Raw genomic sequence first — 14,552 nt, 5'->3', positions numbered from 1 at the left:
TCGTCTGAAAGAAATTCAGAGACGAGGCAACTTTTCTCGGATCATGACCTGCGGGTGTACTGTCTGGATCCGCTCTGCGTATAAAATAGGTGATTTTCGCCCTTAACTGTTTCAAGGATAATGTTGAACCAGACGTCTCTCCTCTGAAAAGCTGACCTCCCTTAAAGTCTGAAGTTCTACGAAGATAGACCTTTAGGCATTCCACTGGGCAGAGGGATGCTTCTTCCTTCAGAGGGCAGATTCTCCAGGGGCCCCGTCTCTTAGTGGGTAGCTCGTTCTTGGCGAGAAACGTCGGGTCCGGAAAGAGGTTCAGTTCTCCGGCGTCTGTGAACTGAATGTGGCCATCATCCCTCGAGAGGGCCACTTTCGCTAACTCTGGCTCCTGAGGCTAGTGCAAATAAGAATATCACCTTTTGAGTCAAGTCTTTCAGCGAGCAATCCTCATTGTTCAGAGTTGATGCTAAGTGAAGAACCTTATCCAAAGACCTAGAAATGGGCTTTGGAGGAGCTGCAGGCTTTTGGAATCTTGTTGAAGATTTCATTAGAAAAATCTACCTGGAAGGCATATAGTATTGGTCTGGCTAGGGCAGATTTACATGTATTAATCGTGTTGGCTGCTAAACCTTGTTCATGAAGATGGATGAAGAAGGACAAGCAGAAATCCGTAGAAATCTCCTTAGGTTTCTTCACCTTGACAAAGGCCACCCATTTCTTCCAGGAAGACTCATATTGTCTTCTTGTTGACTTTGACTTGTATTCTTCTAAGAAGTTAATACTGTCCCTAGAAATCCCGAACCGTATCTTGACCGCTAGGGCAAGAAAATCATGAGATGAAGGTTCTGGGTTTTCTCTGATGAAGCTGAGACAGTCAATTTCTGCACTTGCTGGGTCAGAGCTGGGTCCGGCAACGGGATCAGCTTCAGGCGTAGTTCCGTTATCAAAGGGAACTAAACACTGTTGGGCCACTTGTGGGCCACTATTGCTGCTATCCCTCAAAAGGATTTCAGTTTGTCGAGGACTTTCAGCAGAAGGTTGGTTGGAGGGAACAGGTAGATCTTGGACCACCTGTTCCAGTCTATGGACATTGCGTATGTCGCTTCCGCTAGAGGATCCTCGTACGGGGTTACATACCGGGGTAGCTTCTTGTTGTCGCTCGTTGCGAAGAGATCTATCTGCAGTCCTGGGACTTTGCGTAATATGAAGGAGAATGATTTTGCGTCTAGGGACCATTCTGACTCTATCGGGTTGACCCTGGATAGAGTGTCCACTGTCACATTGCGGAACCCTTGAAGGTGGACTGCTGACAAGTGCCATCTCTTCTTCTTCACTAGACGGAGGATGGCCAGTATCACTTGATTTATGTGAGGCGATCTCGAGCCTTGTCGATTTAGGCATCTCATTACAACTTCGCTGTCTAGAACCAGACGTATGTGGATTGAGCAGTGAAGTTCCAGTTTCTTCAGAGAGAGAAGAACCGCCACGGCTTCCAGAAAATTGATGTGGAAAGTCTTGAAGAGGAGAGACCAGGTTCCCTGGACTTTCCGATGATGAGAGTGACCTCCCCACCCCTCTTTTGAGGCGTCCGTGTGAACGGTGACTGCCGGTGGAGGTGGTTTCAGAGGTGCCTTGCTCTTCAGGTTCTTGGCTTCCGACCATGGTTTGAGTAGTGATCGCAGACGATTTGGAATCAGTCTTTGTAGATCTCTTCGAGCGTTTGATGCATAGTTTCTCCAAACTCCTGATGCATCTTTTAATTGTGCTTTCAATATTGGATCTGTCACTGAGGCAAACTGGAGGGACCCCAACACACTCTCCTGTTGCCTTCTTGATATCCTGTCGGATTGAAGAAGTCTCTTGACAGATCCTGCTATCTCTTTCCTCTTCTTTGATGGAATGGAAAGGCAGTGTGACTGTAAATCCCAGTGGACGGCCAGCCACTGGAACTTTTGAGCTGGAGATAGACGAGACTTTTCCAAGTTGATCTTGAATCCTAAGTGTTCCAGCAACTCGATCTCTTGCTTGGAGGCTTGCCTGTACTCTTCCTTGGATGCTGCCCACACCAGCCAGTCGTCCAGGTAGGCTATTACCTGAATCCCCTTTAGGCGTAGTTGATGAATGACTGCATTCGCAAGCTTGGTGAATACACTTGGGGCTATGTTTACACCGAAGGGCATGGCTCTGAAAACGTACTTTCTTTTCTGTAGTTTGAACCGTAGGGAGGAGGAAACTTGACGGTTGATTAAAACATGCCAGTATGCATCCGTCATGTCTATGGAGACTGTGTATGCCCGTTTGGGCAAAAGGGTCCTTATGTGTTGAAGCGTCAGCATTCTGAATTTGTGGTTCACTATGAACTTTTTCAGTGGTGATAAATCCAGAAAGACTCTGAGCTTTTCCGAATCCTTCTTCGGAACACAAAATAGCCTTCCTTGGAATCTGATGGACTTTGCCTTCCGTATAACTCTTTTGTTCGGGAGTTCCTGAACATATTCTTCCAGAATGGGGGTTGAGTGCTGGAAGAATTGAGGAAAGTTTGGTGGAGTTGAGCTCCAACTCCACCCTAGTCCGTTCTTCATTAGGCTGTGGGCCCAAGGATCGATGGTCCAACAATCCCGGAAGAGGAGAAGTCTCCCTCCTACCGGTAGCATCTCACTTGGAGTGCTGGTTGGAGGACTTGCCTCCTTGGCCACGTCCACCTTTGTTACCCCTACCTCTGAAGGGGCGTCTAGAGGATCCTCGAAAGGAACCTCGAGACTTTGGCCTAAAAGTCGTCGATTGGCTTTCAAAGACTGGGGTGAACACCGGCAATTGGGTCGCCAGCGTTTGGGGCACCAGTTGGAAGGTGGTGGTTGGTTGTGCCACCGTCTGGGGCACTGTAGCCACGGGAAGCTGTTGCTGTTTTCTAGGCCGAGAGGGCACTCTTGGTCGTTTTGATTTATTCTTTGGCTGGGGACCATCGTCAGCGGAAGATTTTCTTTTTGAGGACAAGTCCCACTTGGAGAGGAGATTCCTGTTCTCCGTAGCGGCTTTGTCCATGACCTCTTTGACCACTCCGCATGGGAAGAGGTCTTTTCCCCGGATATTGGAGGCTACGAGCTCCCTTGGTTCGTATCTCACCGCAGCCGAGGCAAACACGAACTCTCTACAAGTCCTTCGGGCTTTGATAAAGTTGTACAAGTCCTTGGTGACTGTCGCCAAATGAGATTTGGCGAAGATCATGTACATATCTGGGGTGTCCGGGATGCTTGCCATAGTCTCTAGGCCAGTCTGCAGAGAGATGGAAGCAGCAAGACGTTCTTTAGTCTCTTGTTCCCTGCGCAGGAGAGACTCTGACAGCTTCGGGAGGTCTTCGCCGAACTGTCGTCCAGCAATATCTGCCTCCAGCTTCCCAACTGTGAAGGTGTTATGAACATCCTTCCAGTCTTTATCATCTGATGGAAAAGCAAGGGAAAAGGGTCTACACTCCTCCAGTGTAGGGCAAGGTTTCCCTGCTTCAACTGCCTTTAAGGCTGCCTTAAACCCCTTGTCCATAAAGGGGAAGGCACGTTTGAGGTCAGCAATAAAGGACGAGTGCTTTTTGCTGAGAGCCGGCACCTTGGAACTAGTAAAGGCCCTCTCTTTCAAGGCGGTTGTATATAAGGCCTGAGCCTTAGAGAGTTCGAGGACAATCGTCTCCTTCGGCTCTGTTTCCTCCTTGGATGCAGGTTCCGTCCTTAGACGGACATAGCAGTCCGGGTAGGCCCCTTTGCTGGGCCAAAACTCAATTTCCTATACTGGGACAGTGCCCAGTTTCTCCGAGAGGAAGATCTTCCCCCCCCTCTCCCGACATTGGCATATGCTCTGCCTATCTCCAAGGGTTAACGTCAGAGAAAGCGGGGAGATCATTGACGTTTAGCTTCTTCAGGGCTAAACGTGTTGCAACCAGCTGATGCATTTCCGTCCGAAGAGAAGCTTCTTTCTCGGACGATTTCTTCTGAATGTCCTGCACCATAGACAGCAGCGAGTGCAACGTACTCGTGATGGAATCTAACTGGGATGCAGTAGATGAAGTCGAAGGCACCGGCTCAATCACCATGGCTGATGATACCGAAATCGTTTTGGTCTTATCGACTTCAGCCTCAGGAGGTACGTCATCCTCCTGCTCCAGTTCTTCCAGTAGGAGATTGTTCTCAGTCTCCTCTGAGACGACCGACATGTTGTCATCTAATTGGATGCCCTTCGAGGCGTCCGAAACGATGGAATCTGTACAAGGGGAATCTCAGGTTGAGCCTGGGGAATGATTGCATCCGCAGATGCCCTAGAGAAAAGACAGTCCCTCATCCTCTCATTAGTAAGGTATGGGCCAGAGGTGTTCTTCTGAAAACCCCTGACCCATTTTCGCAGCGTCTCTCTTGCTGCATCCCTTTACTCAGTAGACTATTGATCATCAAAAGCCTCTTTTACCAGTTTGTCACAAACGGTACATACCTGTCGGTCCCAGTATTTGAAAGCCCCCTTGGTGACTGCGCAGCAAGCATGGGCCTTGCACACGTCATGGCCGTAGAAGTTCTTGCTACGGACCCTGCAAAAGCTGTTCCCACACTCGGGATGCTCTTCCTGTAAAGAAAGAAAGCATATAAGTATTCGGTGAAATTCTCAGATTTCAGCATACATATTTTTTTTTTTTTTTTTTTAAATTTTAGCTTGGATAGAGTGAGCTAGAAAATAGGAAAGACACCTACTTGTGTTTCCTGTCCAGCCCATTGCTATGACCTCCAGTATTGAACAATAAATTCTTAATGAATTTTGTATGGGAAGATAATATCCTTTGATAATAAGTGTCTTCTTAACACAATGTCCCAGGTTCAATATTGGGGGTAAATTAATGGTTGATAACCATTAAGTGGTAGAGAGGCTCATTCTCTTATATGTGATGGTCTCACAATAGGCTGCCCATGAAGCACCTTGTAGGTTGGAAAAAACTTTTTGGGCTACAGCACTGACTGGGGGCGGTATTCCGCCAGACCTGCCTGGCCTGTCGGGATATGCCGGGCCTGCCGGCACATGCCGGGCCTGCCGGCACATGCCGGGCCTGCCGACATATGCCGGGCCTGCCGACATATGCCAGGCCTGCCGACATATGCCGTCCTATTCTGGGCTATTGAAGGCAGTTACTGTCTTCAGATCTATACTTTGGGTGGCCGACTGCCGGCCGATAACTTAGTTGCCGGCCACTGGTCATAGTATGTTTCTTGTCGTTGGGTTATTGCACAGCGACACCCCCGGCAAGTGGCGGCAGAGTAACTGCCGGCCGACAGACAACCAACATGGCCGCCGACAGCTATAAGCTGCCGGCAGCCGGCTCAGTATAAGGAAAGGTAGAGAAAAAGAGAGAGGATGGAGGAAGGCAAAGGCTCAGCCTTGCCGGCCTACATCCCGAATGAGGGTTCAAGTGGAAGGGGGAATTATATTCGGGCTTCCACCCAACCATATCCTACCCAAATGGGCTATGGAAGGCAGTCCAAGGGAGGACTGAAGAACACTCTAATGATTATGAGGGTACCTGCCGGCAGCCAGCCTGGCCGGCAGCAGACAGGGAACCTCAGGCCAGTTCTATAGATTACCCTTAGGGTCAAATATAGAATGACGGCAAGGGAGGGTGATGGTTCATCCAACACAAAAGAGACAGCGGGGAAGGGGGAAAAGTCCTATAAGTAAGGTAATACCCGAAGGCATTACCCAACTTGAAGGATTCTGATCTCATAAGGTAACCTCAAGTAGGGGAAATCATTTCCCCCGGTTGGGTTAGTCAAGTGAGAAAGCAGCCATAGGACACAATCTCGCAAGAGAACAGAATCTCGTACCAGGTATCTTAGACAATGAAGAAATCCTTTCTTCGGTCTAAGATCCACTAGCACAGGACTGTCTGCTAGACCGAGGAAGGAGGAATTGTAAAACTAAAACCTCCATGTATGGTCTAGGGAGGCCTAGCCTCCTGTATAGACAACTTAACCTGACTTGGGAAATCATTTCACCGAGACAGTAAGATGCCTAACACAGACTTTACTCTGATGTCCCGTTCTAAACTCAACAACCGACTCAGTGGTTAAGGGAAAGAAACGAAACACCCCAGTAAACTTTGCCAGAACTCAGTTCACAGCAAAGCTAACTGAGGGTAGCCTAGGCTTATCAGAGGGAAGGGGAATTGCTCTTAAATCTCGCCAAGAGATTGGTATCGACTTAGAAGGTATAGGAGGCATCAACCTCACCTTAGAGGACAATACAAGAGCAATTGGGGACATATATGAAAGTATACTAAAGCCCCTGGGCGAGTAAGTCTAGGAGCATAGAGAATCGTTCACCGAAACACTCTTGTATACTATCTTGGAAAAGGAAAATTTATGCAGTAATATCTTAATTGTATAAAATATTGCCGGAGCTTCAATAAAACTTTACCAGGAAGGTTATATCATGCATGAAGTGTGTAGGTGCCTAGGCTAGGAAGCCCCGCACTCGTGAGGCTCGAACATAAATAGCCAAATCCACGACAACAATGACATAATATAAAAATCCCTAGCTAAAATACTAAATAGCTAAAGTTATTAAAGCAAATAATGCCGGGAAGGTCGTTCTGGCTAACTAGATGTACAGGAAGAACGACCGCGTTCATGACGCCATCCGGCTGGCAACAGCTCTTGTTACGTTAATTACGATCTCAATTGAAGAGTAAAACTGGCAAGAGCTTACATTTACACAATTCAAAGATATTACTTAACTTTCCAGAAGCTGATGAGGCTGGTGAAGACATCATAGCGACAAATAACTACAAAATAGCGAGAGATAACATGGGATAACACCGGTCATCGAAGCTACAAGAGAAAGAATGGCATGGTGGCGCCTCACGGTGGCGATTCGGCGCACTATTTACAGTACAGTAGGAGTGTCGAGAGGGTTGCCTCTTTAACGACTCTCCTATATTCTTGCCACTTTTTCCCCCTCGAAGCAGAAACGCTATTAGGGGTGTAGATAGCTATGAGACGTGTCAAGAATACGTCCTCTGATTACGCGATATCCAATTTTAAGGGATATTCGCTCCAGGAGTTAGAATTCTGGATACATTTGGTAAATTCTCTGGGATATATCACTGTAGTCAATTATAACCTAGGAGCTACTAATGAAGGAACTTCCATCAGGACGACATGGCCTGAGCCCAAAAATTTCCATTTGAAATTGAGTTATAAGATTTTCAGCATTGCAGTCAAATCGATTATGAAAGAGCCTGATTTCATTTGTTTTGGCATCAAGGTCAGCAAATTGCTCCTGAAACTGTTTTTTTCAAATCTGAAATTATTTCATTTGCAAATGAAGAAGAAAATTCAACTTTACTTTCTGCATGATATTTTTCACAACATGGAAAATGAGCAAAATTCTTAACTTTCACCTGACCTTCAAGTAGCGAAAGTTTTGCTCTGAATGCCTTGACATGAACAAATTAGTCACTGATCACATTTGGTTTGCCTTGCAACTTCAGATTCAATTGATTCATATGATCTGTCATATCTGCAAAAATGCCAATTTCCAAATCCATTCCCATTCTGATAATAATGGCTGAGGTTTATTTTTCTCTGTGAGAAATAAAACAATTTCTAATCTGAGCTCAAAGAAATGCAGCAAAACCTTCCCACAACTAGGCCATCTAACTGCTGTATAATAAGGCAAGTCAACAAACTCAGCATCAATATCTTTAGAGAAATCACGGAACTGGCGATGGTTGAGTGCATGAAATCTAATGAAATTAAACATAGAAACAACAGGTTTCATGACACATGACATAACACATTTTAGGCACAGTGCTTGTTGATGGATAAGGCAATGCAGAAAAATGGATTTTGAGAATCCTCCAACCTCACAAGCTGTTGTAATTTGCCAAACCAAACGCTTCTTTGTCCCAGACATACTCTTTCCTCCATCAATTGTCACACTGTGCTTATTTCCATTCCAGGTTATATTCTGTCATAGTTTTACTTATTTCATTGAAAATGCCCTCTCCAGTTATTGTGGTGTGCTTGCTGTGAACCGATGCTAATTCTTTGGTCCTATTAAATTCACTATCAACACCACGAATAAATACTAAGAGCTGAGAGGTATGACACACATCAGTTGATTCCTCCAACGCAAGAGAATACGAACAAAATCTTCTCGTTTTTTCCTTTAATTTGCCGAATTATGTCGCCTCCTAAATCTTCAATTCTACGAGCAACTGTATTTGACCCAAGACTTATCGTTTTGAAGAGGTTTACTTTTTTGGACATACCTCTCCTGCTGCTTCCACTAAACACTCTTTTTTGGGCTCAAGCCATGTCGTCCTGATGGAAGTTCCTATAGGGTAGCTTCCTGAGGTATATTACAACTACGGCGATATTCCCAGAGAATTTACCTTAAGGTACCCAGAATTCTAACTCCTGGAGCGAATATCCCTACCAGGGATATCGCGAAATATCAGAGGACGTATTCTTGACACGCCACATGGCAATCTGCACCCCGAACAGAGATAACACTTCGAAGGGGTCAATTGGCAAGAAAACGAAAACGAGAAAGAAAAAGGAGAGCCGTTCGCAAGGCTCTCTCTTCTCCCATTTCGTAAGCGTGCATTGCGCCGATTCTGGCGCCATCTGTATTCCTTTTTGCGTAGCTTAACAACTTGGTGTTTTTTCCTGTGTTTCTCGCAAAATCTTGGATTTAATCGCTTTATTATGCTTTCTTCAACTTTGTCTGCCTCTGATAAGTTGAGTATTATTTCTTTTATGTATAAATGTAGGCTCTTGGTAATTTTCAAAGTGATTAATAGTAATAATCTTTGTTACAAGAGCCGTTGCCTACCGGAGGCGTCCTGGACGCTGTCGCTCGCTAGGTATGAGTTTTAGTTAGCCAGAGCGACGTTCCCGGCTGTTTTGCTTTAATAATTTTAGCTATTTAGCGTTACATAGGATTTCCTTATTCGTGCTTTAGTATTGTTTGTTTTGGCGAAGTATTCGCCAATTCTGGCCTACGCTAGACTATGTAGCCTAGTCGTTTGGCCCTAGTACTTTCCTGCATGATTTTTGGATTTCAGAGTGTTTTAAAATTTTATTGAAGCTTTAGGCAGTTTTATACATTTAAGATTATATTGATTATTTCCAAGATAGTATACGAGTGAGTTTCGGTGATTTAGGTAAACGATTCTCTTGGTGCCTAGGATAAGTTGCCTATGGAGCCTTAGTATACTTTCTCATACTCCCCGGTTGCTTTCTTTTCTTCGGAGAAGGTATGCAATCCCTTTCCCTCTGTTTAAGCCTTGGGCTTAACCCTAGTGGTTTATCTGAATTAACTTTCGATACAACTATATTGGGGTGTTACTGTACCTTCCTGTTCCAGTAAGTCTGGCTTCAGAGAGGGGCAGAACATCAGAGTTTTTAGTCTGAATCTGTGTTTGTCTGGCTTGGGGTAGAGTCTCCCTCGCCAGTCTGACGCAGACATAGGAGGCTTAGCCTCCTTAGGTCACTCCCGAAGGTTTCTGTACGAGATGATTCCTTCTTTTGTGATCTAGCAGACTAGTCCTTGTTGCTGTTCTCGGTGGGAGGATAAGATCCTTTCCCTGGGAGTAGCAACACCTTCCTTGCTTTGGTTCAGTGGGGGTTGGCAAGTATTGCTGGCCTCCCCCCCTTGGATCTCCCTTAGGCTAAGATGAGTTTTCTTGGCTGCGGGTGATTCTTTACTAAAGCAAGGTTGGTAGGACCCTCTTTGTCCCTTCCCCCTCTATCTCTGTAATGGCCTAGCCGTTACAGTACTGTACGTCATTCTACATCTGGACCTAGTATAGGTTAGGATGTGGAATTGACTCAGTCCCTTGCCGGCCGGCAAAGGTCTTCTGCTTTGAGTGCTGCCCGGACCTCCCTTGGTCCCTCATCCATGTCTGTCTGTAGAGCCAGACGGCATTGGTCAGGAAGCCTGAATTAGATTCTTCCCTTCCTTATATGCTCTCTTTCGGATTGCCGGGCTTGGAGGAAGTATACTCTCTTATCCTGGCATCCATTCTGTTTTCTTCTAGTGCTGTACCCGACCCGGCTGCCGTCCTATGTGGCCGGCAGCCGGGCAGTCGAAGTTCTCTGGTTCTTTTGCTGCTGGCCGGCATCGGTTGTTTACCTTTGCCGGCCGGCTTTTGTCACGCCCTTGTCTGCCGGTCGCTATGAGCAGTGGCCGGCAGCCGGGTGCTACCTTGTGTAGTTGCCGGCCGGCAGTCATTGCCGACCGACATTGGCTGTTGCCGGCCGGCAGTTACTGCCGGCCGGCACATGCATTTAAACCAGCGCTCTGCCGCCTTATAGCTGTTAAGTAGTATACTTTAAAGCTAGTTATGGTGTGTGCCGTTGCCGGCCGGCGCATTACCTTCTATACTGTACCAGTATTCTTCAGTATAGCATATACTGTAGGGAGAAAACTATAGTATAGTATTGGTACAACACTGTGTTTTCTAACACTTTTGTGTTGTCTTGCACAGCCCTTTGGTGTTGCCTTACAGATAAGAAAGTGAGTTCTTTCTTGTCTATTATCCGGTATTTTAAAATCATATCTTAGGTGTGAGCTCCACCTGTTTCCTCTGGAAATTTGTCATTGGTTACTCTAGGACAGATTAACCATACGATTTTATTATCTGGAAGGCTGCAACAATTGGTTGTGTGGGAAACACAAGTGTGTGTCTTTCCTTTCTGATTTGTTATGCTAAACTGTGCATATCCAGTGATACGTAGTTCACTTGATACTCATTGAAATTTCTTCTCTTTACAGGAGGAACGTCCGAAGTGCGGAAGTGCTTTCTGCAACGTCCGCAGTAAGAACTTCTGCGGACATGAGTTATGTAGGAGGCACGCAGCATGCGCTGTCTCCAAGGGTGATCTCCGGTATTGGGACCCTCAGGTATGTACCGTGTGCTCTAACCTGATTACTGAGGCTTTTGATTTCCCTAGGACGCCGGAATCAAGGGTTATAGCAAGGGAGAAGCTTCGTACCTGGGTAAGGGGCTTCCAGAAGAACACCTCTGGACCTTATCTTCCAAGTGAGAAGATGAGGGCTTACTTTTTCCCTAGGGCATCAGCTGATGCAGTGATTCCCCAGCCTCAAGAGGAGATCCCCCTAGTTCAGATCCCGGTGGATGCTGAAGTCGCGGTCGCCTTGCAAGACATCCAGTTGGACGACAGGATGTCAGACGTGTCCGAGCGTCGGGAGGAAGACCTCCTGGCAGAAGGCCAGGATGAAGATCAAGCCCCAGACATTGTAGAGGAAGAGGCCGACGAGGTGTCGGCTGCTCCGGTTCAGATCCCTGAACCTATTCCCTCAACATCGTCCGCTCTCCCAGTAGAGCTGGGACAGGCCCTCTCCTCCATTGTTGGAATGATCCAACAAATGCAGAAGGAGAATAATGAGAAGGCGGCTGCGATGGAACTGCAGATGCAGAAACTTGCAGCATCACGTGGGCCCCAGAAGAGGCTCAATGTGAAAGACCTTCCCTTGTGCTCAGATGCTAACCCATGGAGATATGCTGAGCACATGCCGATGACGATTGGGAAGATCGTCATGTCGGATAAGTTGGGTTCAGTTCCCCTAGAGGAGGTGGAATTCTGGCCCAGCAAAGGGTCATATCTGGACTGTTATGTCCGGTTGAGGAAGGAACCAGCTTCAAAGGAGGAGACAGAGCCGAAGGAGGTCATAGTGATGGACCATGCTAAGGGTCAAGCTTTGTTTTCATCTTCGATGAAAGAGAGGGGCTTCACGAACTCAAAGGTGGCTGCATTGAGTAAGAAGCTCCCTTCCTTTGTGTCCTCTCCTGCTAGAGCCTTCCCCTTTTTGCAGAAAGGGTTTGCGGCTGTGTTAAAAGCAGTCGAGGCTGGCAAGCCTTGCCCCTCCTTGGAGGAGTGTAAACCCTTGTCGCTGGCCCTACCTATGGACCACAAGGACTGGAAGGACGTCCATCTTACCTTCTCAGTCGGGAAGTTGGAGGCTGATATTGCCGGACGTCAGTTCGGTGAGAACCTCCCTAAGCTGTCTGACTTTCTTTTGCGGAGAGAGCTCGAGACAAAAGAAAGACTGGCTGCCTCAATGTCTCTTCAGACCACTCTTGAGACGATGGCAAGTGACCCCAAGGTCCATGAAATGTTCATGGTAGTGGCCAAGACTCATCTGGCCACAGTGACGAAGGATCTTTACAGCTTTGTCAGGGCGAGGAGAGCTTGTAGGGAGTTCGTGTTCACCTCGGCTACGGTGAAGCACGAGCCAAGGAAACTAATCTCCTCCAACATTTGGGGCAAAGACCTTTTCCCTAGCGAATTGGTCAAAGAAGTTGTTGATAAGGCCGCCACGGAGAATAGAAACCTTCTCCAGAAGTGGGGCCTGTCTATCAAGAGAAAGTCTTCCCCGGATGAGGGTCCCCAACCAAAGAGGAAGACTAAGAGGACTAGGCTACCGTCTTGGCCAGCCAAGCCATTTAGACAGCAACAGTAACAGCAATTGCCGATGCCTTCAGTGCCCCAGATGGTGGCACAAACCCCGACCACATTCCAGTGGGTACCCCAGGCCGTGTCGACGCAGTCCCCGGCATTCAACCCAACGTTCGAAGGGCATTTACCGTCTCCATAGATTTGTCAGACGCCTATTGGCACGTTCCAATCAATCGTCGACTCTCCCCCTACCTAGGGTTCAAGCTACAACGAAGACTATACGCCTTCAGAGCCATGCCATTCGGGCTAAATATAGCCCCAAGGATCTTCACGAAGCTTGCGAGCGTAGCTCTCAAACAATTACGCCTAAAGGGAATTCAGGTAGTAGCCTACCTGGACGACTGGCTGGTGAGGGCAGCATCCAAGACAGAATTCTTGCAAGCTTCCCTGCAGGTGATCCAGTTCCTAGAGTATCTAGGCTTCAAGATCAACAGAAAAAAGTCTCGACTTTCTCCATCTCAAAAGTTCCAGTGGTTGGGAATCCACTGGGACCTAATGTCACACCAATTCTCCATCCCGGCGAAGAAAAGGAAGGAGATAGCTGGTTCTGTCAAGAGACTTCTAGATTCCGAAAGGATATCAAGACGCGAACAGGAGAGAGTACTGGGTTCTCTCCAGTTTGCTTCGGTAACAGACCCGGTGCTAAGAGCACAGCTAAAGGATGCAACCGGAGTTTGGAGAAGTTATGCATCAAACGCGCGAAGAGATCTGAGAAAACCAGTTCCGCTTCGTCTACGTACTCTTCTCAGGCCTTGGTCCCAAGCCAGACATCTAAAGAAGTCGGTATTTCTTCAGCCACCTCCCCCGTCGGTGACAATTCACACAGACGCCTCGAAGGAGGGGTGGGGAGGTCACTCTCATCGGAAAAAGGCCTAAGGGACTTGGTCCAATCTATTCAAGACCTTTCACATAAACTTTCTAGAGGCTATGGCAGTGCTCCTTACCTTAAAGAAAGTCTCCCCGCGTCACTCGATCCACATAAGGTTGGTGCTGGACAGCGAGGTAGTTGTGAGATGCTTGAATCGACAAGGATCAAGGTCGCCACCTCTCAACCAGGTGATGTTGGCCATCTTCCGATTAGCGGAAAAGAAGAAGTGGTACCTGTCGGCAGTTCACCTTCAAGGAGTCCGCAATGTGACAGCGGACGCTCTATCCAGGTTCACACCGATAGAGTCGGAATGGTCCCTAGACGCAGGATTGTTCTCCTTCATCTTGAGTCAAGTCCCAGAACTGCAGATAGACCTCTTTGCGACGAAAGACAACAAGAAGTTGCCCCTGTACGTGTCCCCGTACGAGGACCCCTTGGCGGAAGCAGTGGACGCGATGTCCCTCGACTGGAACAGATGGTCCAGGATTTATCTGTTCCCTCCTCACAACCTTCTGTTGAGGGTCCTCAACAAACTGAGATCCTTCAAGAGAGTAGCGGCAATAGTGGCCCACAAGTGGCCAAACAGCGTGTGGTTCCCCCTGGCATTGGAACTACGGTTGAAGTTTCTACCGCTACCAGATCCAGTTCTGACCCAGCGAGTCCAGAAGTCGACTGTCTGCGCTTCATTACAGAAAACCCGGACCCTGCAGCTCATGATTTTCTCTCCCTAGCGGTGAGAAAGCGTTTCGGGATTTCGAAAGCCAGCATAGACTTCCTAGAGGAATATAAGTGCAAATCTACTAGAAGGCAATATGAGTCATCTTGGAGAAAATGGGTGGCCTTTGTCAAGGCGAAGAATCCGCAGGAGATCTCGACGGACTTCTGCTTATCTTTCTTCATCCACCTCCATGGTCAAGGGTTGGCAGCTAACACGATTTCAACGTGTAAGTCTGCTTTGACAAGACCCATTCTATATGCCTTCCAGGTCGACCTCGCTAACGAGATCTTTAATAAAGTTCCGAAAGCCTGCGCTAGGCTCAGACCTTCAGCACCTCCAAAGCCCATTACATGGTCTTTAGATAAAGTTCATTTCGCTTCACTGTTGAACAATGAGGAGTGTGCGTTAAAGGATTTGACCCAAAAAGTTATTTTCCTATTTGCACTCGCGTCCGGGG

At 47.3% G+C, this 14,552-nt stretch overlaps 1 long non-coding RNA gene across 1 annotated transcript in view; it reads left to right on the top strand.

Moving 5' to 3' along the window:
• LOC137643759 (uncharacterized) overlaps positions 1-14,552 on the top strand; it is an 89,645-nt gene that overhangs the window by 11,228 nt on the left and 63,865 nt on the right. The gene's annotated exons all lie outside the window — the stretch shown is intronic.

This window comes from Palaemon carinicauda, chromosome 1 (assembly GCF_036898095.1).
Source record: "Palaemon carinicauda isolate YSFRI2023 chromosome 1, ASM3689809v2, whole genome shotgun sequence".
NCBI classification, from domain to species: domain Eukaryota; kingdom Metazoa; phylum Arthropoda; class Malacostraca; order Decapoda; family Palaemonidae; genus Palaemon; species Palaemon carinicauda.
Note: the sequence above shows the minus strand (reverse complement) of the source record. Positions and strands in the feature narration are given on the sequence as shown.